Source organism: Pezoporus wallicus, unplaced genomic scaffold (assembly GCF_028554395.1).
Source record: "Pezoporus wallicus isolate ANWC-B61680 ecotype Strahan unplaced genomic scaffold, APGP_CSIRO_Pwel_v1 scaffold_6445, whole genome shotgun sequence".
Classification (NCBI taxonomy): Eukaryota; Metazoa; Chordata; class Aves; order Psittaciformes; family Psittacidae; genus Pezoporus; species Pezoporus wallicus.
The window spans coordinates 3,217,641-3,244,998 of NW_026641753.1; the positions used below are offsets into that span (position 1 = coordinate 3,217,641).

General features: G+C 36.8%; 1 protein-coding gene across 1 annotated transcript in view; it reads right to left on the minus strand.

Moving 5' to 3' along the window:
- TENM1 (teneurin transmembrane protein 1) overlaps positions 1 to 27,011 on the minus strand; it is a 579,830-nt gene extending 552,819 nt beyond the window's left edge. Inside the window, exon 1 of the mRNA XM_057425125.1 lies at positions 26,925 to 27,011. The gene's annotated coding sequence lies outside the window, so the exon portion shown is untranslated. The remainder of the gene's footprint in view (positions 1 to 26,924) is intronic.
- Between the last annotated feature and the right edge of the window lie 347 nt (positions 27,012 to 27,358).

Consider the following 27,358-nt stretch of genomic DNA (forward strand, 5'->3'; position numbering starts at 1 on the left):
AACCTCTTCTTAAGTCTTTCCCTTTTATCCTCAATGACCTTTCTGGAAGTCTCAGGTCACAAATGATATTACTTGGTGACCTGAGATTAGCAGTCATTGAAAAGTAGGCTACATATGTATTCTGCCTCCATTGAGCAGAGATTTGATAAAGAAATGCTTAACAGAACCTCCAGGTAAAATGAAAAGTTTTCTGTTATGTGCAGGGAGGAGTGAAATACTCAGCCATTTTAAGCAACAGAAATCTCAGGATCCTGGAAAATCCAGGCTTTGTTTATATTCAATAACACATTTAAAAAATATGCACCCTAATATTTAAAAATTTGAAATAGTTTAGGCTGAGAAAGTTGGGGCTGTTCAGCCTGGAGAAGAGAAGGCTGCGTGGAGACCTCATAGCAGCCTTCGAGTGTCTGAAGGGGGCCTATAGAGATGCTGGGGAGGGACTCTTCATTAGAGACCGTAGTGATAGGACAGGGGTAATGGGTTAAAACTTAAACAGGGGAAGTTTAGATTGAATATAAAGAAGAAATTCTTTCCTGTTAGGGTGGTGAGGCACTGGAATGGGTTGCCCAGGGAAGCTGTGAATGCTCCATCCCTGGCAGTGTTCAAGACCAGGTTGGGCAGTGCCTTGGGAGATATGATTTAGCATAAGGTGTCCCTGCCCACGGCAGGGGGGTTGTAACTAGATGATCTTAAGGTCCTTTCCAACCCTAACTATTCTATGATTCCATGATTCCATACTTTCTTAAAGTAAAATAAGATGTGTAGATACAGACAGTGAACAGAAAAATCCATGAGAAACTGTTCAGAGAGTGTCAATTTTGTACACCATCACGCTAAAATGTAGTCTATACTGTCTGAAGAAAAAGTGTTGGCAAGGACTTAAACACACAAATCCCAAATACACTGAAAATGTACAGTGATTTGAACTGCGACAAGCTTGATTCTGACATTATTTTTAAGAAATTAAGAATTGTACTTAAGGTGGGAAAGTACAGGAATAATTGTCAAAGCTCTAGCGCATCTCAAGCAATTGCTCTGGATATCTTTTCTGAACATGTGGTCCATTATTTGGTCACTGTATCTTAGAATTAAAACAAACTCAAAAGATTACAAGTCTTATAATGTACTCATAATTCCTGATTCTGCTCAGACTCAAATATGAAGTTTAGCTACCTTCAGTAATTTGAGTACCCACAGCAAAATACATCTCTTGACTTCTGAAGTATTTTAACCAACTTTCTATTTATTTCTATTCACTTTTTTCCTCAATGTACAAATAAGAGACATTGCAGATAACAAGTGACATGGTAAGTGTGTATTTCCATTGTCTACAATCTTAACTAAGCCTGGCAGACAGCATGCTGGTATTGATTTCCTTTTTCTCTTTACTATTATGAAATACTTAGCATGTTCTACAGTGATTTGAGGCTCAAGAAAACCTTAATTAGGATCACATTTAATAGGACTAATTTCTAATTTGATATGAAGAAATCAGACTAGATACTTTTTATGCCAGTCCCAGGCTTTTGCAAAACTTCCTGTGGCATAGCTTGTAGTACAGTCACATTTTACACAAATACAGTGTTCTAAACATTATCCTCTTTCCCTGGAACAGATAAAGACACATTATGTAAAAGGTTTTATAATCTATGAAACTCTCCAACGTATCTTTGAAACAACAATATATCTCTCATTATTAGGTCACTATGTCAGATCAAAACGGCTAATAGGAAGCACACAGCAGAGCGGAACATTTTTAAGCATCAGGAGGTCAGATCAATTGACTCTAACAAGAATCCATACAGAGTTCTACAGTTTCAGAGCTACATAAAGCGACATTATGTAGTTCCAAAATACTGCTTTAAGACAGCTGAAATATGCAATTATTCATATTCATGCTAGTGAAAGACCATTTTAACAAGTATAACGCTGTTCCCCTCACATGGTCAGGATACACAAAAGAGATCACAGGGCCATTCAGATTTACATAGAAACAGTTTTGCTATTCTCATCCAAGTAAATTACAAGGGCTGGATAAAAGAAAAAAACACCCAGCAATCAATGAATTGAGCACAACCCCACAAGGCCAACAACAGAATAAGAGCAAGACGCAGCTTTCCCATCTGTTGAGCTGTTAAGTCATCCATTATTTCTACTTATGAGGAAAGCACAAGGAGTGCCTGGGCATCTCAACATTTGTCACCTAACCCATGCTGTTAACTGTATGCATTAGTCGTGGACTTAAATTTGGTTCTAAAATTATTGTAATACTACATTACATTTCCTTTTAAGAAGTGCTATTGCTTGTTCTCCTGCTGAAAACTATAGAGTTACACCAAATAAATCACATCAATGCCCTCATATGCAAATCAAAATAGCATGAGCATTTTACCTGTGGGCTGGCAAATACCACAAAGTTCATTGCTACATCAGTTTCTGTTGAACCATAAAACACATCAACATTTACTACATAGATTCCAATTTTTAAACCTTTAATAATACATTAGCCGTGTCCATTTTGAGGAAACCAAATGAATATAAATGTAAAAACCTGAAAGAGAATTTCAAATAATGATCGCATGGCTAAGTACTGTAACATGCAAGATTCATATTTTATACTTAGTCACTTTTTTCCATCAGAAAGTACGATTTATAATTTAGAGGTGTAGCCCTATTCTCAAAATATTAGGGTCTTGCATTATAAATCTGACACCGAAAAACTTTCTTCTTAAAACACAAGTTCTTATCCACAGTAATCAAAGTCTGACTTCAATTTGCACAATGGATACTTAGGAACATATAATTATGAAACTGTGCTGTAATAATATAGAATTAAAAAAAAAAAAAACACACCCAAACAAACCAACCAAAAATAATGACACTTGGAAGCACAGATACTTAAGTTATAGTATTGCACTGCAATGATTTATGACTGTTTATCTAGAGAATTGTTCTTGCATTGTGCAAAGAACTGTAAAAAGAGCCTGCCAAATTGATGCATTTCTGAGAACTGAGGTGCTCCTCTCTTTCCTACAAGAACAAAACGTGTTTCTCAGGTAGAAAAAGGGAGGCAGGCTCTCACCCAGCCATCGTCTTTCCTCAATAAGATCTGCAGAAGATGATGCTCCAAGGACAAAGCCAGCAGTCACTGAACCTCAGAGAAACCACCTTTTTCTTGTTTTCTCTTCTGGGGCATCACTGTTCAGTGACTGAACAGTGTAAGTTAAGCAAAGGCCCTAAAGTAAGGTAGGAACAGAGAACTAATGCTTTGGTTTACTCTGCTGGGAGAAGTTAGAAAAGAGGATGAAAAACAGCATCCTATTCATTTATTGTGCCTATTAGTTTAAATTCCTGAACATAAATGAAACAGGCTTCTCAATTTCCACAGTGATTGAGAGTCACGCTTATGAGACTTTAATCTGTAACACTGTTTTCTTGCCTGTGACAATAATAGCTTGATAAACTCTTGACTTGCTCTATGCCACTGAAGCCTAATGACAGGAAACACTTTTTCAGAAAAGTGCATATTTGAGCAACATTAATAGATTTGAAGACAACTTACTTTTCAAAGCACCAAAGACAGCTCGGCAATTATCTTGTTGAAAACCAAAGTATGATGACAATTAAACAGAACACCAGATGTACAAAATGACATTCTACTCTGAAAGTCATTCAGCAGCAGTCAGATTTAGATAGTTTCCATAAGGAAACTGTACAAGAACTGTGAAGACTGTACAGAACTTTGACATTTAGCACTACAAAATTCCTGAACTACTTGTGCTGTGTGGAGGGTCAGATTTCAAAATGCAGAGTTACTGAACACCAGGGCAGGATCTATTAACACCACAAACATCAAGAGGCTTTCCAAACATGTTTCAGAAACTGTTCAAAGCTATAAATTCCACATCACAGTGAAGTCTTCAAAGGGAGAACAATGGAACACCTTTAAGATGTGATCACTGCTGGTTCATTTGTGTTCACAATACAAGCTCATACCTTTGCTCTATTTAAATAGCTGCACATTTTGTCTCTACAAATCCAAGTGGTGTTTATATGGCACTATGACACTTTCAACTCAGTAAACAAAGACAGTGTTGAATGCTGACTAAATCACAAGCCAGAAACCCATCTCCCTCTTCCCTTCCTGCCCCAACCTTAGAGGCAAACTGTGGTGAGAAATGAGGTATCTCTAACTGCATGACAAGTGGTGCATCTCAAGTGGTCCTGCAAAAATGACAGTGAGTGTTTGTATCAGACTTAGGGAGGGACCAACTTCCTCAGCCTCGTTAAATTGTTATTGAAAGAGAGATACTTTCTGCATGCTTGATGCTGCTGCTGAAAAGAGAAAGTTATTTCTGTTCTAGCAGAAAGAGCATGATACTGTATATCTGCTGCCAATATTGCCAAGTTACAAGGTCAGGTCACAATGAAAGCAGTAAGATAGGCTTGCTAAAACTGAGAACTTGAAAGGTCAAGACTTTATAAGAAGGCAGAATTCTTTTGCACTACTTACATATTGCATTTTCAAGGAGATTTTTAACATAACCAGGGGGATTATCTTCTCAGAGCGGTGTTACTTGCTAGGTTTTATGTCCAAAAAGACAGTGTGTTCAGGGTATTTCAGATGATGCTCCAAGGAAAAAAAGAAAAATAAAACAAACCCAAAACCAAGCCACAAATTCTAAATACAGCCGTAAGCTGGCAACCTGCATCCTAGGAGGAAACAACTGAGTATGTTGATGGCTACAGCTGTCTTCAAAATTCTGCTCCTCTTGAATCCATTTCTGTTCCAATACACCACTTTATTCTGGGTATCACTCCAGTTTCATGTCTCATTTCCCCAGTTCCTTTAAAGTGATTAAAAATGCTCCTGGAACCACTCTTTCTGTGATTCACACGTGCAATGAACTTGTAAAGCACTGCATTCTCTTGGTGTTGGCTGTTGTGGTGTTTTGGTTTGTTTTTGTTGTTTTGTTGGTTTTTTTTTGTGGGTTTCATTGTTTTTTTTCCCTCCTTCTGTTTTTTGCAGGGGGTGGGGGATAGTAAGAACTTTCAAACCTGGTTTCCCTCCAGTATGGTTGCATACAGAAAGATCTGCCTTTCCTTCTTAGTCTCAAATAATGAAGAAAAATGCCTCAAGTCCTAGTTTGCACCTCTGGAATTCCTTCATAAAAATTAGGCAAGAAAATACTTTAGAAAAAATAGCAAACAAGTCCCACTGAGCAAGATGAGAAGATGCAGAAGAATTCTGGATGTCCAAGTCTATTTGTCCATTGCAATGGCTCATTTGGTAATGAATCATAGAATAGTTAGGGTTGGAATCATAGAATCAGATAGGCTGGAAAAGACCTTTAAGATCATCAAGTCCAACCATTACCCAGGACTGCCAAGGCCACCACTAAACCATGTCGCTAAGATACTCGTCTACATGTTTTTTTAACACTTCCAGGGATGGTGAGTCCACCACTTTCCTGGCAGCCTATTCCAAAGTCTGATCACCCTTTCAAGGAAGACACTGTTCCCAATATAAATTCTAAACGTCCCTTGGTGTAGCTGGAGACCATTATCCTATCACTTGTTCCTTCGGAGAGCAGACCAGTCGCCTCCTGGCTCCACCTTCCTTTCAGGTAGTTGTAGATGAACTTGCAAACATTGATTATTCATCCTAAAAATATCTTTATTACAGTTCTTGTAATAAGAACTGCAATAAAGATATTACAACTTTACCATTTGCTACTTTTCAGCCATAAGTAAATAAAATACTTTTCCTCCAGGAAATATCCTTATCTGAGGAAGTACAGAGAACTAATCCTCTCTTTGATCTCTGACAGATGCCACTACCAGAAGAACATATGAAGTGGGATGCACATGAAAGAAAAACCCTCCTGGAAAAAAGTGTTATAACCAGCCCAAATAAGCATGCCAGGTGCAGAAGTGCAGAAGCCTATTAAAGACAGGAAAAATTAAATTAATGTTAAGAAATGGATGTAAGGAAGGCAATGTTAGCTGCCTTAACATGGATGACACCTTCAGAAATTACAGTACACAATAGGTTTGGTTGCTTTTTTTTTTTCCCCTAACAGAAAACAGAATTGAAAAGTATCCATGCATTCAGATGTATCTCCAGAAATGAGTGCATCAAAATGTGATCTTCCTCTTCAGATCAGCAACTGAAGGTTACTCTCATTATTTTTAATAGCTAGCCCCCATATCTTTATCTCGCTATGAAGCATATTTGAAGATGTGGGGAAGTTCGTTATAGGATTCAATAAATATATGAAGAGTATGTATAATACAGGAGTGAAACCATACAAAAGGAAAAAGGAGATATTTTCCCAAGAAAATATGGGCAAGTACTCTTTTCCACATATTTTCCTGTTGAAAATGTAGTCTAATTTTATGAAGATCTTGAAATTAGCAACAAATATGAATTTGAGTAGTTATTCAGAACGTCATGCTGAGAGTACTCTTGCCTAGACACACCAAAAAGGACCATTAAACAGAAGAGACCAGTAGCCCACATCACTTTTTATTCTAATTATGACTTTTTTTTTACATTAAGATAAGTTAGATCAGATATGAATTAAGGTGATTATCAGCAATCTGAGACAACTGAAAGGCTAGAAAAGGCACTGCTAAAAATTAAGAGTCCCAAGAAGGGTGACCAAAAGGTCCGAAAGGTATCTCAAAAGTCATTCCAGAGGAGGACAGCTATTTGGGGAAATGTATTCTCACCATGGTACATATAGTGTTACTAGAAAGACTTCTGTGAATGTTGAATTCGCTTACAAGAAACAAATTAGCAACACCTCTCCCTCCCCCCCCCCAAAAAAAAAAACCCACAAAGACCACCACAACAAAATGAAACAGAAAACCAATACAACAAACAACTGAATGCCAAAAGACAACCTCATTCTCCAACATGGCCTTATCCTGGACTGTGAAAAATTATATTAATAATAAAAAAAAAAAAACAAACCCCACAGCTATAAAAACCACGTACTATACCACTTTTTTGTACACTACTTATAAATAAATAACATTGAAGTGATGCTTCACTCTCATGAGTGCAAGAACAGATTAATACAGGGTTGAGAGGTTCAGTTTTATTCATAGCCCTGTTTAAAAGAGCACCAAATTCAACTTCCTCTCTAGAATTTTCTTGGAACTAGTTTTTCTTGAAAGCTCTTTCAGACTTTGTCTGGCTTACTGCAATGTGTCTGCGATAAGCTCTCATGCTCACCGTCTCCTCCACTTGCACATCCAGTCAATTACCCTTCTGAGCTTACTCATACTAAAAAGCATGTCTTCATTTTGGATGGTGAAGTATACCTGAGCTTGGAAGTAAAGCCAACACCAATTCATAAAAGCAGCACAGCTGTCTTTAGCATGTTTTTAGAGAAAAGCAGTGGTTACATTAACTTCAACGGTACTTTGTTAAAATCACACCACCACAAATGCAATATAACATTCCTGAATTTTAAGTCTGCAGAAGATTCACGTGAAGCTTAGAGAACAGTGTATTAGCATAGGTATAAAGCAGATGCCAATTCAACCCTTATTGCTATTTTTAATTTAACACACTGTAATTTCCAGCAAATATTATATAGTCTTAAATGCATAAAATCAATCTAAATCATAGCCAAATTTCATGTATTTCTTAATTACTTTTGAAACACATATGCATCACATTACACATGAGGACCTGACCCTTTCTAATGCTGCTCAGCCCATGTACTGCTATTTCTCTACTCTCCCTATAATTGCTTTTGTTTCAGCTGAGCATATTTAGGTACAAATTATTAGATGATTAAATGAATGACCATACTGAGACATACCAAAGTCCATCTGGTCTCAAATCCAGCAGCAGCCAAAAAATTTATGTCTGTGAAAGAAGTTAAGAATAACGCAACTACTTAATGGCTCTTTTCAGGTACATCTCTCAGGTACCAATGCAGCTCAGGAACCTCCTGAGCAGAGTGGTACCTTTGTGTGGCAGAGAAATGACAAGTGCAAGAAGGTAGCCCAAAGCTGTCCTGCAGTTAATACTCTAAAAGTTCACAAAAACTGAAAACTGATAGAGAAAAATATTCGTGTGTGTGTTAGAGAACCAAATAAAAAGTAGTTGTTCTACTTAAATAAAAACCTTCTTCCATGAAAATATTTTAATAAAAATCTTTGAGGAGTTTCAAGTTAGGTATTTTTATTTTTCTTAATCCTAAAGTGTGAAACCAGAGTTCCGTCCTGCTTCCATGTATGTGTAGCCAGTCCCCCAACTCCACCGATACCTGTGCCAGTACTGTATAAACAGATTTAGCCCCCCACATTAAAAAAATAATTAAATAAAAGGCCCAACAAAAGAAAAAAAAACACTCTACACACACGCAGATGCTGTTTAATTCGCCACATTTTTTATGCAGAGCTCTCTTTGTGAAAACAGCTATTTTTTTACTTAACTGCTTATGAGCAAAATTATCCTTTAAGTGATAGACATTATATTTTCTGAGATATCTTATAGAATTAAGATATGCAAGTTGGTTCAATGCACTGTCCCTTATCTATGCTGACAGCCACAGAAATTCTGTCAGGATCCCGTATTTTACTTCTTCTTAGTTATACCATACTGCCTCAGGATTTCTGCACTTCAAGTCATCAACTACTCCTAGATTATCATCTTCTCAAACAGTATTGCGCAATTCTACCCTTCAATGTTGCATATTCTCCTTCTGCTGCTTTTTCTTAAGCATTTGTAGATAATGTCCCATCTTGTATTACATGGGTGAAAACCTACGGTTGGCAACAGATTATTTTAATGCTGTTACGTTAACAACACTTTCTTGGGATTACGGGGTTGTCAGAAAGTCATCTGGCAAGGGTTTAGTCAGGGACTGCATCCAGAGGTATTCTAATTTGACAACTGGAAATCTCTTTGTCAATTCTTTCAATGCTCAGTTTAATGCTGAAAAAAAAAAAAGAAACCAACTAAAAAAACAAACACCTAAACGAAACTCAAATTTTACTTATCATTTGATTAACAGTTCTATCATTACTGTTAGCTCAATTGATTCCTTTCTTTTGAACAGCAGATTATGAAACGGACCATAGAAATACTGAAAAAGCTCAAGGGGAGTTGCAGTTGTTGGCAGCATCATGATTACTTAAGGACATGACATGGTTACTTAAGGACATCACATCAGAGAGGCAGAATGAACGCACTTTTCTTGTGAAAAAAATCCATCACGTACTTGGAAGAAAGCGACAGTTATGTTAAGGATAACAAATAATCCTTCACAAAGTTGAAGCCATGAAGAAAAAAAAAAGCAACAAAAAAAAAAGCAACAAAAAAAAAAAAACAAAAAAACCCTCACAAAAAAAAAAAAAAACCCACAACCCAGAATCAAGACCTGACTGATTCAATACGAAAGTGCTGTCAGGCCAAAAATTGTTTAAAGCTGGTCTCTAGGTCCAGCGTCAGGTATAAAAGAAGCACTAAGAAAAGATAAGGTGATAGCATGAAAAGCTAAAATACGTCTAGCAAGCATTTTGGTAAGCTCAGTTCAGAGTGGTCAGGAATAATCTCAAGCTGTCTGACATTTTGGCACTGTGAATTGCCTGTTTGAACTTCATCAGTAATTACAGTGTCTATATGCATATTGAAGACCTGTTACTAGAAACCAGGAAAACTGCTAAAAGTAGGTGGTGTAATTTCATCTTTAATAAAAGATTTTCTTTCCCCATTTTTTATTTTTCTTTCCCCATTTTTCATTTTTCTTTCTTCCAGGGGAAAACCACAGAAGCTTGAATGTTTTACCTAAGATTTTTTTTTTCCCTTCCAAAATAATAAAATGAAAGACATTAGCAGCCAAGAGAATCTGACAATAAGGGAACTTTCTGAAACAAGGTTTTGCATATCTCACTTGGCAGCTGGCAGCAGAATGTGACAAATGAGAATTCTCACTCCAAGCTGCTGGCTGCCAGTCATGAGTTATCTTACTCCTTGCAGTGAGAGCAGACCACAGAAAAAGACACAAGCAAATAGGCCACAGATAGAGGGAAAAGACTGGGGAGAAAAAAGTCAAAAATAAACACACTCCAAAAACAAATAAACAAAGAAACCAATCAGCTGATGAATACAGTGGTACCTGGACCCTTGATGCTTTATTTGGTATTAAGAATTCTTGTGTCACATTATCACAGGCTCTAATGAAGTTTATACAAAACTGAAAACACAGTCCTTGATATGGGTACATTTGAAGCGTGTCAGTTTTTAATTGTTCTTTCAAAGAAACTCATGACTGAAATGGCTTATCATAATGCAAGGCCTACAGCTAAGCCCGAATGGCACCTACCAGACTGCCTTCTAGTTGTGATATTACCAACTTCTGAACATACCCTGGCCAAATAAACGCTTTTCCAAGCTGACTCATGAACCGTGCTCTCCATTTCCCTCAAAAAAAAGAATTCAAGTGAGGAACAATGTCTTTCTCAACTTGTTACATATGATATTGTCCTAATGTTTTCTGCATTGTAACTTACCTACTGGTGAGCTGATTTATTTTTTCCAGTCTAAGAGCCCTCTTCCCAGTCTTTTAACTATTCCAAGACCATTGATTTGGTCTTAGAATTTAAGCATTCATGTCCCACCCACACTACCCCTATTGTCCCCACCTCAACCTGGCAACTGGTAACCACAGGACAGGTGAGAGGACGTTGCAGCATTTTCAGAAAGGCATTTCCTTAGTGGAAATCACTGCAAAACCAATTTGTTTTCTAAGCAGTCTGAAGAGTTAGATTGGGTATTGCTTTCTGTATCTTCCTTAAGCACAGTACCTTGCTCACCCCTTCACAGGGCCTGCATTTCCCTCTGCAGCAGAAAGCAGGATGCCAGAGGCCAAGTTTTCCTTGCTGCAGCTTTGAAGATTTTAGGGTTAATGCTCAAAAGGAGGGAGCCAAAAGGGAGCAGACCCTCTTAGGTGCCTGCATTGCTCCCAGCATCCCTTTTAGCTGAGGTAGTCTGGCTCCAAGTACCCTGAATCACCTCTCCTTAATTTTTTTATGGTAAAAATACATGGGTATTTTTATGGTCAGTTTCTCTGAAGTTTGAAGAAGCCACAGATAAAGAAATAGCTAGCACCCCCACCTATTGGTGAGAACAGGTAATTTTAAGTTATTAATTTGTGTTATTTTATTTAAACTTATATTTGTTAATAGTTCAGGGTTTAGGACATATAATCTATTCCAAAAGCTGAAGACTTTAGTATGTTTAAGACTAAAATTCCTGAAAATGATCAGTGGCTTGCTAAAAACCAAGACATTAAAAAAAAAAAAAGGGAAATAAGTACTAAGGCTTTTATAATCCTTTTGTGCAACAGTAATGAAAGCTGGGAGCAGAATACCATATATATGTGGTTTCTTAGGCTTTTCTTATTTTGTTATTTGGATTTACTTCAAGTTTCGAATGACTTTAAAAGGTTACTTCTTGCTAGAGACTGCCACAACTACAATCCCTGAAAGGGATTTATGACTCTTCAGGCATTTCATGGCAATGTACAGGAACTTCTCAGAATAATACAAGCTTTTAGAAAGCAAAAAACCCAACCAAACCAGTAATGCAGATCATATGCAGTATCTTCTTAATACCTTGCAGTTGTGAGGATTCGACTAAGATTTACTCCAGTAAGAAGGAAAGATCGTGTGGCTGATTACTCTTGCTATCTTAGATTATGGAGTCAGGACAGTCTTACTCAGTATTAGCCCCTGACATACACAAATTTTTATTTTATTTCTTTTTGCAGGATTAAAAGAGTATGAGATTTTTATTTTTTCTTTCAGTGATGCCATTATCTCCTTCTTACCTGTCTTTCTCTTTACCTATCACCGTCTTTAAGAGCAGAAACTCTGTGGATTAAGAAACACCTCAGGGCTGTGTTTGATCACTTCAGACAGTACATGCCACAAGATAATGTGCTATTTAGTTAAAACACTAAATTTTGCTGAGTTATTGACAACAGGGATTCTTCCAGTAATTCCTAACAGCATGAGATGTAAGTAAAGAACTTGCACATTTCCAAATAGCATTGTGAAAAGCTGATTCTTCTTTGGACTGACATCTGAGGTATAATATTTGAAGATATTTCTCAAGAAGAAGGATTAAGGTGTCTTGGAAACTGATGCTTCCAATAACAGGAGTAATAAAACCTGGGATAGTACACTTACCTAGGCATGCACTAGTTGAGCAGTGTAGTAAGTGAAGAGCTGCTTAGAAGTACTGTTTTGAAAGATAAGTAAATTTTCTCCATCATTAATAAATAACACCTTCTTTTGAAGCACTTGAAATTTTGACTGACAACACTTGCCTAGGATCCAACGGCTTAGAACATAAAGTGCTGTTGCTGATGAAAGCCTTGCTGATGTCTAGTGAAACTTCTGTGTTTTCCCACATAGATAATGTCTGAGAAAATCTTGGATAAAGAAACAGAACAAATACTGGAGCTACTTATGTGCATTGGCAGTAAACCAGGAAGCTTTAAGGCATGTTCCTTGGATAACTTTTCCACAGTAAACCAGTTTCCTTTAGAAAAAAGCTATTTCAAAGAAACAAAACAAGACATCAGATATGAAAAGTTTCCAGAAGTTACCAAAATGAATCAATATATGAAAAGCAGGCAGGAGCAGAGCCAAGCTTTAAATGAAAAGAGATGTCACTTAGTCCTATAAAAAGAAAGGGACTTAACACCCTATTGCCCTCAGCAGAAGATTCAAAGCCATGTGACCATTCCCAGTCACGTTCTTTACCATCATGTGTCTGAATACAAACAGTTGTAGCCTACTGAAAAAGGTTAAGATCCCAGGGTTGTGTGAGCATATAACTGCATCTATTAGCTACAGTACTGGCACAGTTTAAAACAGCCATTACAGAAATGTCCAAATTTTCTCAGACATCACCTACTTAAAAACATCCAGAAGGCACAAGCACAGTTCAATGCTCATTGTGCACAGAGCAGCCAAATTCTGATGACAACTCGGCCACCTATCTTGGGAGCTTACAACCACTGGAAGAGAGGGGCTCTTACAAAAGGTGATACAAAATACCTGGTTGTAGAGCCCTCTTCCTTCACCCTACCACTGTTATGAAACCATCCTTGCTCCTTGATCCTGAATGACCGTAGTCAGCTTAAGCACAGCATTCTACAGGCAAAGTTAAAGATTTTTCCACAAGTCATTTTACACATACCTATAGCAAAATTCATTTGCTGTTTTGTTGTTCAGGCAGTCTCATGTCCTGTCAATCCCATAGCAACATGCAGAAAACTTAATTTCACTGGTGTGGAATCATGACTATCAAAACAGACTGCTCCCTCAAAGCAGCCTGCTCTCATATCTGCATATAGATACTATTTTCAGAAACACAGACCTCAGCATCTACTGCATCCCCTTTACAGGCTGCACAAACACCACCTCACAACTATGGCTCACATGCAGGTTTATATATCCTAATCAATCAGGCTGATTTTAATTAATCCTAATTGCCCTATTTAGGTTCCTGGCTAACAACAACACAGCAAAAAGGATTCCCTAAGCAGCCTAATTGACTTAATCAGCTCCTTAACAATCCTTCTTCGGGCCTTTAAAATGAACTAACCTCTAGTTCATTTTAATAAGCATATTGAAGAGGAAGATAAAGCTAACATCTTGATCCTAGGAGTCAGATTTCATCACTGCAATGAAGAGCATGGCAGGCAATAGATACCTTAGGATCCATAGACAGAGGAGGACTACGTTAGAAAGATGTGACCAGCTTTCTTCTATAAGCAATGGAAGAAGTTTAAAGAGCTCTAGCTACATTTTTCCCACAGGATTGTAACTTAGACTACATTTGCAGTTGTTGATGAGTCTTCAAAGGCTAATTGAAGGCAATGTAGGTATTAATATAGTCAATTAAACCCCCCATAAATTAAAATTACCCAGGTTAAACTAATGTGTGAAAAACTAGCCAGCATACAATTAAGCTGTGCATAGAGTTTTACGGGGCAGGGGGAAAGGGGATGAAAGCTAAGTGCGCACAATTTGGTTTGAAAGTGATCTGTATCTTACTTTGCTCAGAAAGGAAAAAGGTCACATTTTCAATATTTTTCTGTGTGCTAAAGTCACGTCAGATTTCAAGAACTCCAGCTGTGCAGCTTATTCATCACGCATCCCTCATTACTCTTATTTGTCTAGCAGTAGAAGTATTCTTGGTGCCTTACAGACAAATGGCATAAGTTCCTGACCTAAGAATTTAGTAATCTGGGGCTATAGGTCAAGATTTCACAGCCATTAAGTGTTTAAAAATATACAAGAATCTCAAAGACTTTCAGAATCACCTGCATGTTCTGGATTTTTTTGGTTTGGGGTTTTACTTTTTTTTTTTTGTCAGTAAATTTTCCAGACCATTCTAAAGTACATAAGTACATGTAGATATATGTCTGCCACTGGCTCTATCTTTGCATCTAACACATGTAAATAGGACTTCATATTCACTCATCATTTCACCAAAGACACGAAGATCAGCACAGGGTTAGTATGTGTGAATCAAAATGAACAATCCTAATCAGGATTATGGTGCCAAAAAGTTTTACTTCTGATCCTAGTAAATATTTATTCCTGTAAGAAGTCATTAGTCCCCCATGAGCTTGCACATTCGCTACATGTTGGGGGTCTACAAGTGCAAGCTAAAGTAATGAAAGATCAATTGCTTTTGCAATTGTGTATTATTTTCTTTTAGCCTTCTGATTTATTATAAATACTAAATTATAACTAGGAAACATGAAATGAAGTAACAAAACAAATTAAGTGCAGCATTGTTTTTCTTCAAGTTAGTCATCCAAGAAGATCAGAGCATCTCAACTGGCCGACTCAGATCATGCAGAGCGATGCTTTTCTAAATGGCTGATCAAAGTGCTCATCGCAAAGTTTTATATGAAAGTCAACTGTATCCTGAGCAAGCAGAATTTGGAATTACATGGATTAAACAATCTTTCTCAGAAAGCCCTACTACGCGTTAGGTACATTGAAGGAAGATGAGCAGCTGGATACACAGTTAAAATGTTTAATCAGAGAATCAGATTTTGAAGATCTGGTGAAGTATCTTGGCACTACTAGAACTTCAAAAGCACACAAGTCTGCCAGGATAAATTATGTATTTCCTTAACTAAAGAATCCCATATGTTATTTTTCTATTCAGAAAGGTAATGAGGTCAAATGAGAGGACTTTATTTTAAAGCCAGGGTAGAAGCAGATATCTAGATTTGATTCCTCAGTGAGGAAAAAAAAAAACAAAACACCAAAACAACCCAACATCCAACACGATCTGTATTTCAATTACTTGCTTCTATGGTAAATTTATTTTGGATCTTTCAAACACAAGAAATAATGTTTTCTTTGTGCCCCAAAAGCTACCTTTTTCAATAAAAGAAAAACCCAAACCCAACCAACCAAAACCAAACACCAAATACTACATCATCACACAACAGAAACACAGTTCCTGTGCAGCCTATTTTGTAGACTGTGCTCGGCCCCACTGATGACATCTCAGAAGAATTCCAACTAGTGTCCATGAACTGTGCAACACTCAAAACATGATGGTGTTCCTGTTGTTGCAATTATGTTTTTTTCCAAATGGGGTCCTAACTTTATTTTATGCTTTAAAATAAAGAGTAATCTATTAGCTCCTAAGCGAGCAATAAAATTCTCATTGATTTCAGGAAAAACAGAGTTGCCAAAGCTATTAAAGCCCCTACAACCATGTATCAGAGGGGGTTTAAACAGTTTTTCAGGAAAAAAACACACCCAAACACCAACCCAAAATGTATAAATGGTTTCTGTATCTGCCTCCTTACACCTCACAATCACATTCTTGACCTGATTAAGTAAACTGCAGAAATCTTGCATTTGCCTCTTACCAGCATCCTGAATTACCAATAAAGACTTAAAACTTGACTTATACTGGGGATACGCTTTACTATGTTTCAAACCAACATTACAAAAGATGCATTTAAATTCAAATATTATTTGTCCTTCTCCTATACATTTGAGGAAAACATCTCTTAGGCATTTTGAAAGTTTTTAATGTTCATCTTTTAAGCTCACTTGGAAAATTCTTTCAAACTGATATGACAGTACGATTAATTCCTCTATAAAAGGCAGAAAATAATGACACAGTGTGTTTAGACTCTGCATACACATACACATTATTGAACTGCTGATTAACATCAAGATTGTGGATGTGGTAACAGCCACTTTGAATATGCATCCCTTCTAATATTTTTTAAAAGCTAAGACAATTTGCATTTCATTAGGACTGTGTTCACCAAAACAGACTTCAGAAACCTGAAGCTGACTATTTCTTAAACCCCCTACTCTGTAGTTTTACAGGACTTATTTAATGGAAATAATACACTTCCAGGCTCTGGATGAATTTCAGTGTGCTTTCTGAAGCCCAAAGAAATTCAACATCAGGTTACTGTTGAAATGAAACTCCTATAAGTGTGCTACAATCCTTCCATTCAATAAAGGTCAAGCTGTTAGTTGACTATCATTAGGCATAGTCTCTTGACTGCTTAAAGGTTATATAAATATTAAAGTTTATGAAGTCCGCTAGGAAAGTTTCTTTTCAAATATCTTGCCACATTTTTTTATCTTTTCCCAGAAAAAATTGTACATCATTCAAGAGGGTGAATGTGCTTTTCTTTTAAGACAAATGCCTGCTTTCCCATAAATAGCTTTATCTAAAATCACAGTGAGTGAAAAAAAGGACGGAAGTCAGCTAAATATGATTATTCGTATGCTTATTAAAAAAAACCCTAAGCCACTCTATGACTTTATTTCATTTATCTAGACTCTGAACAGCGTGGCTTTCATTATTAGGTTACAACAGATCAAGATTCACGTTCACACTAACGTAGCCCTCATTTCCATTTATATTAAACTGGTATTTGTTTTTTAAAGGAGGCACATGAATGAACAGAAACTTGCCCAATCTCTGTTTGTTCAGCTTGTAACTTGCACAATAGCAAATTCAATCTTGTTAAGAGGCTTATTCTTCCATTGTAGAAGTTACCTGAGTTGCAAGAAAGTTTGAGTCTGCATAGGCTACGTGTTCATGGCAAAGGAAATAACAAATTAGGAAAAGGAGGTTTTGACTTGCACTAATAAATTGCATAAATCCGCCTCATTTCAAATATCCTTTGCCTGTTTTATTACAGAGCTAAGAGAAATGCCCTCATTTGACAACAGCAAATGGGAGTTCTTCTGACAACACACACTGTAGGAATAATAATGAAATCACACACACCCTCTTCCACCAATTGCCAAGGCAATTTGTCACTTGAACATGTGTCTTTGCCCGCCAATCAGGGAAATAAGTACAAGCCAGCAGTCCTGGTGTGATACTCTGGGCACAAGCAATTAATGAAAAGGCTATCGTTGATCTTAATTGTTCACCTGAATTATGTTCTTAGCTTGGTTACTTACAGGTTCTGTATCATCCTCAGCAAGCTGTTAACATTCTCTTTAGAGTTTTCAACTTCCCTGTTTGTAAAATGAGAGAAATAAAGTAGATCTATCTCATAAGGATATAGGGAGCCTTGTTTCTGCAAGATTTCTGAGCCTGAGCTTTCAGTAAGATTACCTGAGCCAAGTTATGGGACTAAAATACCTGTTGAAACAAGTTTAGTATCTTGTAAATCACACCGATGTCCTTGAACTAAGTGTCCAGGGGAAAAAATAAAAAAATAAAAACTGTAAGCTTCTGTTTATTTGCTCTATTTTCCCCAGTAACAAGAAATAACAAAACAAAACCAAACAAAAAACACCCAATCCCAACAATGTTCTTCAGTGCTGATCACTTATTTCGGAGCAAAACAAAAAGGATCATTCAGATATGTGACTATCATGATCCTACACCATGCAACTCAGATCATGATTTACAACAACTGAAAGTTATTTCCATTACAATCTCCACCCCTGGTCCCTTTGGGCCGGGTTAGAGGGTTTAACATTACAATTAACCCCTCCTCTTGCTCCTGGCCTGGCTAGCTAATAGGGGTTCCTGCTCTGTCACGGGCTTGCGCATGGCCACACGCTTTGAAATGTTCCAACATGGCCTTATGCACAGCCACTGAAACTTCAAGGCGTACCTGTTACAGCATGGACTTATCCACAGCCACAGATGATTTGAGGCATACCTCCTCCAGTGTGGACCAACCTAGGGCAACAATCTCTTCAGAGGCATGCCTGCTGTGGCACACACATAAGCACAGCAACAGACACTTTGAGATGTCCTGCTCTCACATGGACTCATCACAGGTCACAGCCCCTTCACCTCAAATTCACACTGAAGTTCTGACCTGTCCAGTACAGCAGCACAGACGCAGGAGCCATGCCCTGGCTGTCTGCCAGCCCAGGCGCATCATCATTGCTATTACCAAAATGCTCCCAGCACAGCAGATGATGAGCAGAGCAGCACTACAGCAAGCAACGAAAGCAGAATGGAGCCACTAACAAGCACTAGACTAATACAAGAAAGGCAAGGCCCCCAGGCAAGCACAGGAGCTTGCCATTTAAAAACTAAACAGCTATAAGTTCAATCTAGCGCATTCTAATCAAACATGCCATTACCTCAAACCCTTCGAGCCCCATGCTGGGTGCCCAGAAAGACTGCTGTGGTTTGATCCCAGCCAGCAACTAAGCCCCACACAGCCACTTGCTCAGTTCCCCAAGTAGTTTAATGGGGGAAGAGAATCAGAAAAGTGAGAAGAGTCCTGGGTTGAGACAAAGACACTTAAATAGGCAAAGCAAAACCTCACACACACACACACAAAGTAAAATGAGGAATGAATTCACCACTTTCCATGGTCAGGCAGCTGTTCAGCCATCCTCAGGAGAGCAAGGCACCATCTCAAGTAATGGTTATTTGGTAAGACAAATGCCATCACTCCCAACGTGTATTGTCTCATCCCCCTTTTCTCTCCCAGGTTCCCATGCCGAGCATGATGCCACACAGTCCGGGATCAGCTGTCCCACTGTGTCCCCTCTCAACTCCTGGTGCACCCTCAGCCTCCTCACTGGTGGGATGGGGTGAGGAGCAGAAAAGACCTTGACTCCATGTAAGTGCTGCTCAGCAGTAATGGAAGATCCCTGTGTTATTAGCACTATTCTCAGCACAGATCCAAACCATCACCCCATACCAGCTGCTGTGGAGAACTCCATAACAATACTGACTGAAAGCATTCTTCAAGCTTCTGGTCACTTCACATTTTCTGTGGTTAGTTTATCATTTGTTTGGGGGTTTGAGGGGTTTTTTGTTTTGTTTTCCCCTGCAACATAGGTATTAGCTGTTTATAATTTTTGTTAATGAATGTGTCTCTTACTCATGCAAATAAGAAATCTCTTCAATTTCTTTAAATTTTGAACTTTTACAATCGCTTCTTCACATCCACATTTCCTTCTCTACCTCCTCCACAAAATCCCTAAATAACCTCCCACCCCACAAACAAAACAAAAATCGCTAAAAAACACCCACAAGATAGAACAGACAAACCCCCAAACAAAGCAACAAAACAAACAAAAAACATCCCCCCTTCCAACTCCCCCCCCCCCCCAAAAAAAAATCAAACAACCAGAAAACTGTGGGGTTTGATTTACAATAATAAAAATAAAAGTGATGTTTATCATTATGTTTTCAAATAAAAGACTAAATTGCCAAACAGAACATAATAGCAAACACCTAGAGAAAGCAAGAGCTTAATATTTCTGATATAATTTGTTTAATTACGATTGCTATTCTCTCAACTGAGGAGGACGTAAGCTATCTATAACTGTCAGTTACATATTTCTCAACAAGTTGAGAACAGTCATTTTCTAATGAAATAAGAAATCTTTAACTGTCCCAGTGAGGCTAAAAATGAGTTCTTACATTAAAATGTAAGTAAATACATAAATGCTTTTCTGTGCCCAAGAGCACCACTGAGAATTGGAGTGCTAGATCATTAATTTCTGTGAATAAAGAACATTCTAAATGTTTCTCTAAAGGAGTTTTATAAAGATCCAGGGGTCATTAAGATAGAAAGTTATCTTTTCCTCCTAGAAAGCTGACACTTTGGAACTTCTATGGAAATGACTATCTGAAGAAAGATATGAACAGGCATAAAAATAAAATGTTTGCTTAACCGTTAAGTATATCTTGCAGGCAACTCAGTAGAATGATGAAACTTTCTCTTGCTCTCTTATGCAAATATTCCAATTATAAATATACAGAAATTACAATTCACTGCGACATCAAATTCACATCGCACATCAGCCAAGATCTCTGTAGTTTAACCTTCTAAGCTAATGCTGAAGGACTGGTGAAATAAAACACGCCCAGCTGGGGCCTTGATCCACAAGATGTTGCAAACAATGTTTGCTTGGTATCCACTTCTGACAGTAATAGCAATCTATGATTGCTTCTTCCAAAAATTAGTTCACATTACAAAACTCAAAAGGAAAAATGGATCTTAAGCACATTCTGTATCTTCTGCCACATGGCCATTGTCAATGGCCTTTTCTCAGGATTTGTATTTACAGACACAGAAAATCATATGGAAAGATGAAAGGTGGATCAGCTGTCAAGAAGCTTAACAGTACATTGGAAAGGCTCTTTCTGGTGAGCCCATTAATGTTCTTCCATGCTGAGATCCTACCGATAGTTACTTGATAAAATTAGACTTTTACAGTTCACAAATAAAAGTAAAATTGTGGTGCTTCTGAACTATGATTTTTCTTAAGCTGTTGAAAACAGAGGGGGATAGAGTATACTTGAGATAAAGGGTAGGAGGGAAAGCACCTTCCTACAGTAATTGAGATGGTACAGACTTGGCACAGCTTATTTCCATTAACTGGAACATTCTGACCACAATAATTAAGTACAGTTACTACTGAAGGGCATTTTACATTATAACAATAAGGCATTTTAGAAAATGCCAGACTACTGGTTTTACCAAAATCTTGCTATCTTATATCCGAAGGAGACACTGTTCCCTACTTAGATGACAAGGCCTCTAGATTTTCCCCAATTTCAGTAATAGCGTATAGTGTGTCAAGAGGAAATACGTCAATCCTTTCCCTACCTGAATTTTAATCAACTTTGTATTTTACAACTTAACACCACCTCCCCAAATATATTTTTACACATGATACAGATTTCAAACACAGCACCTGCTTCTGGTATTAACCTTTCCTTGCTGCCCAGATAGTTTTAGATAATTAGTACATCCCTCATTGCAATATTTAATCATCTCTGCTCCTAGATCTAGGAAGTAATTAAAAATTCAAGAAGGTAAGCCAAACTTAATATTTAGTGCTATGTTCACTGCTAAATATTTCAGATCATTATTATTATACTACTTAGAACTTACATCACACACATTATTAATTATGTGAGCAAAACTAGGAATATGCCAAAAATCTTGTTGTCCAGTTATAGGAAACTGGCCTTGTATTTAAGATACTTCAGGATCTCTAGTAAAACAAAATAAACAAAAAAAGCCAGTCAGCTGTAAGATTGCAAACGCAGACTGCAATAAAAAGCAATTGAATTGTAATCCTTGAGTATCACTTTTAATATACTGCCAAACACTGTGTTAATTATCAAAGTTATTATGCATCACACACCTTTCAGAGTTACAAAAATAATTGAATTTTCCATGGAAATATCAGCTCCAAAGAGTATCATCACTAGATCTTGAAAAAGAGAATTAATTATTTAAGTGCACAAGACCAATGTGCTTAGAGACACCAAAGAATTTAGTGAAAAAAAACCCAAAACATTATAGAATTTTGATATTTAATTTTTAAGCCTACTATATTTAATAAGAAAAACCCATTGCAAGATAGAGGCTGTGAAGCAATGTGACAAAATAATGTCCTGAAAGGGGAAACACAAATGCTTAAAATGTCTTAAGTAGCAGCAAGTCTCCATGAAACCTTTCGTAAGGAAGAAACTCACATAGTACAGTTAAGTTGCAACCTAAAATGACCATGATGACTAACACCTACCTTCTAGTGTTTATTTATGCTTAATTTTTTCAGTGTAACTTTTCTAACTGCAGTAACAGTATGTTTATTTCCCAATTTTGTATTGTTTTTCATGGTACCGAGGCGACATTAATTCTAACAATAGATAATCCTTTTCATGCAAGATATTGATCTTTGGATAAGACAAGTATTTAGAATAATAAAATACTGCATCACTGCTACAGATTATATTAGATTGATGGAGCAGAAGTATGGATTCCACAAACTTTCATTTCCATGAAGTTTTGGAGGTGATGCAAACACAAGTCATTTTCCAAGCTCAGCAGTTGTTTGAATATATAAATCTGCTGGATGAACTTGGTAGTATATTTCCTATCACTGGTTTTTGCTTATTGGCTTTATGGTTTGGAGTTTTTTGTTTGTTTGTTTGTTTTCCTGTTAATAATGTTGCAAGGGTTGATGCTGGGCTATTTGAAATAATGAATTGCAGTACAAGAAAAGTTAAATTGTACAAAATTTACAGGTCCAGGCTAATCCTGCATCTTCAAAAGGTATACAGAAACTTCAGTTCTGTTACAGAGAAATCAAAACTAGCCATGTTTAGATCTTACCCAATTTCTGAGCCTGGATGATATTCATTGATTCCTGATGACTTTTAACAATGTATTTATTAAATTATTTAAAAATGGTATAATATATAGTGAAGACTGACAAGCTTAAGATCGATTATCTCCTCTAAAATGAATCACCTGTGTATTAGATCAGTACTTAAGGGGCAGGAGAAAAATCCCAAACTTTAATACTGAACTTTCTGGAATTACACCACCATTTTAAGGAATAAAACCTTATGTAAACGTTTGGATTAATACAGACTTCAGACATTTCCATCTCTCAGAGGAGATGGAATAGCTCAGTAGAAGCATGTGCTGATGGCTGAAAGCTCATAGGGAGATTTTTTTCTAAGGACTATTTGGTACACTGTGTATCTATTGTGGATTTGGTCCTGCTAACTTCCCACATGGACATTCCTAGCACCTAAAAGAAAAGGTCTTTATAGGAGACAACTGATCAGCTTCAGATGTTTTCACATAGCAAATTAATGTGGATAGTTAACACGTTATAAATTCAACACTGCTTATTAATATAATTTATAGATAAACCCTAATTAAATGCTGCCACTGCAGTTAATTTATGCTATTAAGGGGCTGGCTCGATAAAATAGGTGCAAAAACTACTATTGATTCACACATCTCATCTCTAAGATATTTGGACCATTTTTACTCAGTTTGTAACAAAAGGACTTTTATTCTCAAAGCTGTCAGAGCTACAAACTCAAGTAAAAACATGAAAGCTAATCTTGCCGCTTTATTGCTTGTTTTCATGTGCCCAACATGAAATTGAATTGATTCTTTAAACCAGAACCTTTATTAGCAGAAGCACCCAAAGAGAACCCTGCTCAAACACACAGAACACTCCTGTCCCTGCTTATGGGGCTATCACAAAAACTAGCAACTACTTGTTTCTTATCAAAATGCACACTCGGAACTTAACTGCATGCAAGCAGCAGTAAAAATTTGCCAGTTTTACGTATATATTTTATACTAAAAGCAAAGTTAAGAATTTTTTCCTACCATATTTTCAAAGGCATCATTCTAATGGAGGAATATAACACGTTACAGTAACATTCCCGATTAAAAGAGAATTGCTGCAGTCAGTGATATGCAGTGATTTATTTGGTGATAAGGAGTATTAAAAACTTTTAGAACTCATTTAGTGTACTGCAGGTGAGATGTGATTGAATACTACTGTAGAGCCACAGCTCCCAGAGGTTTTAATCAATACATTTTTATGTTTTCCTATCATATCTGCCTTGCTTTATATCCTCCGAGCATGCTCTGAACATAAGGGGTAGATGTTTTATATTCAAGCAAATATGGAGAACTGGTGAACTCAACTATTCTGATTCTCATCAGTTAATTTTTCATGTATGATGCAAAGCACATTGTAACAAATTATATTAAGGAATCTATTAACAATAACCACTTGCATTCCCTTCTGATAGGATTTTTTAACTTTTCATACTTTTCTCTAGAGTCTGGAGTATTTTACTACAGCACAAAACTGAAAAAGTCTGCCAAAAAAGACAAAAACCAAAGCAAACCAACATTCTCCCCCCACTGCAAACTCACACAAACCACACCTGACAAGGAAGCAAAGGATTTATCACGGGTCTTACCCAGCAATACTGTTATCTTTGCTATTGTTTAAAATATCTGTTTTGCTTTAATATAATACACTGGAATGTTACTGAAATTAAATGCAATTTAACTGAAAAAGAAAATCAACAAAAACGCCAAAACCCAACCCCCACACTAAACATAAAAAACAAACAAACAAACAAAAAAAACCAAAACCCCAAAACAAAAACCACATCAAAATGAAAACAAAAATAACCCAACCAAACCAACAACAACAAAAAAAAAGCCACAAAAAAAACCAACACCTAAACCAAAGGTTAATTTGAAGATGATGTGGGAACAGTGTGTTGATATAAAAGAATTATAAAGATTATGACATAACAATTACAATTATTTATTACAAGTTATTTTTAGAAAACAAGACAATAACATAACATACATCTATGACATTTACTTACGACAGTATTTTTTTATGCATTTTTACTATTCACTGTTACCCACAAAAAGTTGTGATTTAAAGCCTTTAAAGGTTATTATAAATCACAAAACTTAAGTTTTATTTGTACTGAAGGAGAAAAATACAGGCCAAGCCACATGCATAAATTTTAAAGGCAGAGGTAGAATGGAATTTTTTACCAAACTCACTAAAACTTCAAAATTAGAATTGAAAATATAAAATAATTAGACACAAACATTTTATTACTCTTTAAAATGCTAAGATTTAGCAGGACTGCATTCTAGCAAGTTACATGAGGATACCAATAATAACCTGCCCTGTGTTGTAAATACTGTCTTTAAGGAGCAAATGGATTTGAGGAATAATCACAGTGAATAAGCATGTTCACAATTTATGCGGTTGAAGAATAATTCAAAGTATAAACCATCTACATTCCCCCTCTCTTCCCTCCTCCTCATCTTCCAATCCTTTTTCTCAGAAATAGAAGTGTTTTTACATAATTGGTAATTTGACATAATGGTCAAATTCAAGAGGAAAGCTCATTTTCACACCTGCAATTTCTCTCTTGAAGTTAACACTTAAAACAGTACACACTACATATCACATTCAGATGCGACTGATCCCTAAATGTGACTATAAATTTGAAGAATGTAACCATGTAAACTAAAAGGTATCATAGCAAAATAAACATGTCTTAAGGAGAACTTTTTGCCTGTTTAAATCACTGGCTGTAGGTCCTGAGCACTTGTATTTTTTTAGTATGAAGATTGGCCATTTTATCTACAGGTGTACACAGGAGGATTTAAAATATTTCATGATTACATTCTGGCCAACTGCAAGAGAAAAATAATTTTAACCCCTTGTGGGGAAAGACTTAAAATGTGTGTACATCAACAGCAGGAATTGAGAAAGATACGTAAGGAAAACAGAGAAGCAGTAAGTTAAATGGCAAGGGATTTTTGGTGTTGCTGTTAACAGCCAGTTTGGTGACAGTTTCTGTGTGTAGTTAAAGCAACGTATTAAGTCTGTTCACAACAGAAAATTAATAGGAACATTACATTTCCCTCTACACATGGCAAATGGGGGGGGTGTGTTCTCCTATTTACATATTTTGATACCAAGTTTTATTGTGTTATAATCTGACTACTGATTTTACTGCCCTTGTCTTTATTTGCCTTCTATTTATTGGCATTATTTTGCCAACAAGTCAAACAAAAACAAGGTGCCAAATTCCCACTCTATTGATATTGAAGTAAAAGGGACCAAAAGATTCATGTAGCGCCACACAGTAAGGAAGTCAGCAGCATAAGATGGTCTTCATACAGAACAAGCACTGCAAATTTCTGTATCACTAGCAAGATGAAAACAGGTGTAGTCCTTAGTTATGAGGTTCACATGTTACAGCTTTTCAGTTTTGTTCCACCAGATGGCAGGTGAAAGTTTTTATTTCCATATACAATCTGATATAGCAAATTACACTAGTATTACAGTTCTTGTAAGCAGAATCTTGAATTATTTACACTAGATGTTTTGGCTTGCTCAGAGGCAGGTCATTGAAGCGTTTGGCTTCTGGATTAGTGGTAAATTAAATTTCAAAATTAAAAATGCATAAACTAAAAAGCTTAAATATGCTGAACCATTCAGATTACCCTGTCTTGGAAAAATGAGACTGAGGAGGAACACAAATATATACAAGGATGTGATGTATTTCTGTACTGAACAATTTTAACTCCAACTGAGATGGTAAGAACACATTAATTGTATTTAAACATTATATTAAATCCATCCATTATATTTAAACATTATATTAAATCCCTCCATTATATTTGCTCGCTTCTGGAATTGAATAAACTCTCCCAAGACATTCTCTTTTTGTTTCTAGTTGTTCTACATCTCCAATATGATTATTAACCCTAGGAACAAAGCCATCACAGGGAAATGCTCTGAAAATACCTACCCCACCTAGCTTTAATAGATTAGAAAGTCAACAAAACAAACCACAAAAACTGTTTTTGCAAAACCTTAAGTCCAGGGCCTCAGCCCTGTAAAAGTTAGTTTTCTCCGTCCATGTAAAATGCCACTGAAAAAAAGGGTTCAACTTCTCTCTCTTCAGAACAGAAAGACCTTCTATCCAGTGTAAAAGCAAAGAGCTCAGATACTTACAGCACATCAACATCCCTGCTTTAGTTTTAGATCTCCCAACTGGCCCCACTTACCGTGCTGTAGTTCATCTCAAGGAGCAAACTCAAGGCACAGGAGAGGTACACTTCTTTGATAAAATCCTATGAACACATCTAACGTGCTCCAGCCACTTGCATTCATTCAGCCCACACAGCCAGCCTACAACCAATGTGGAGTAAAATTCCAGAAACACTTGGAGGGTGGATGTTGGCTCATCAGGACCAGCTGCTCCACCCAGCAGCTCTGTCTCACTGTGCACAACCCTAAGCAATTAACTTCTAGCTATTGAGGCAAGCCACAGGTTTCACGGTTTAGCAATCATTACTAATTGTGCAGCCCACATTCAAGAAGCCTAAAAAAAGAAGAAAATATTCTATTCTCAGCCTTCCCCAAAGAAAGAATTAATGTTCATAACAAAAATGTCAGGGTTATGCTGAAATAAAGACCATTTCTTGTGGCAGTCGGGCAT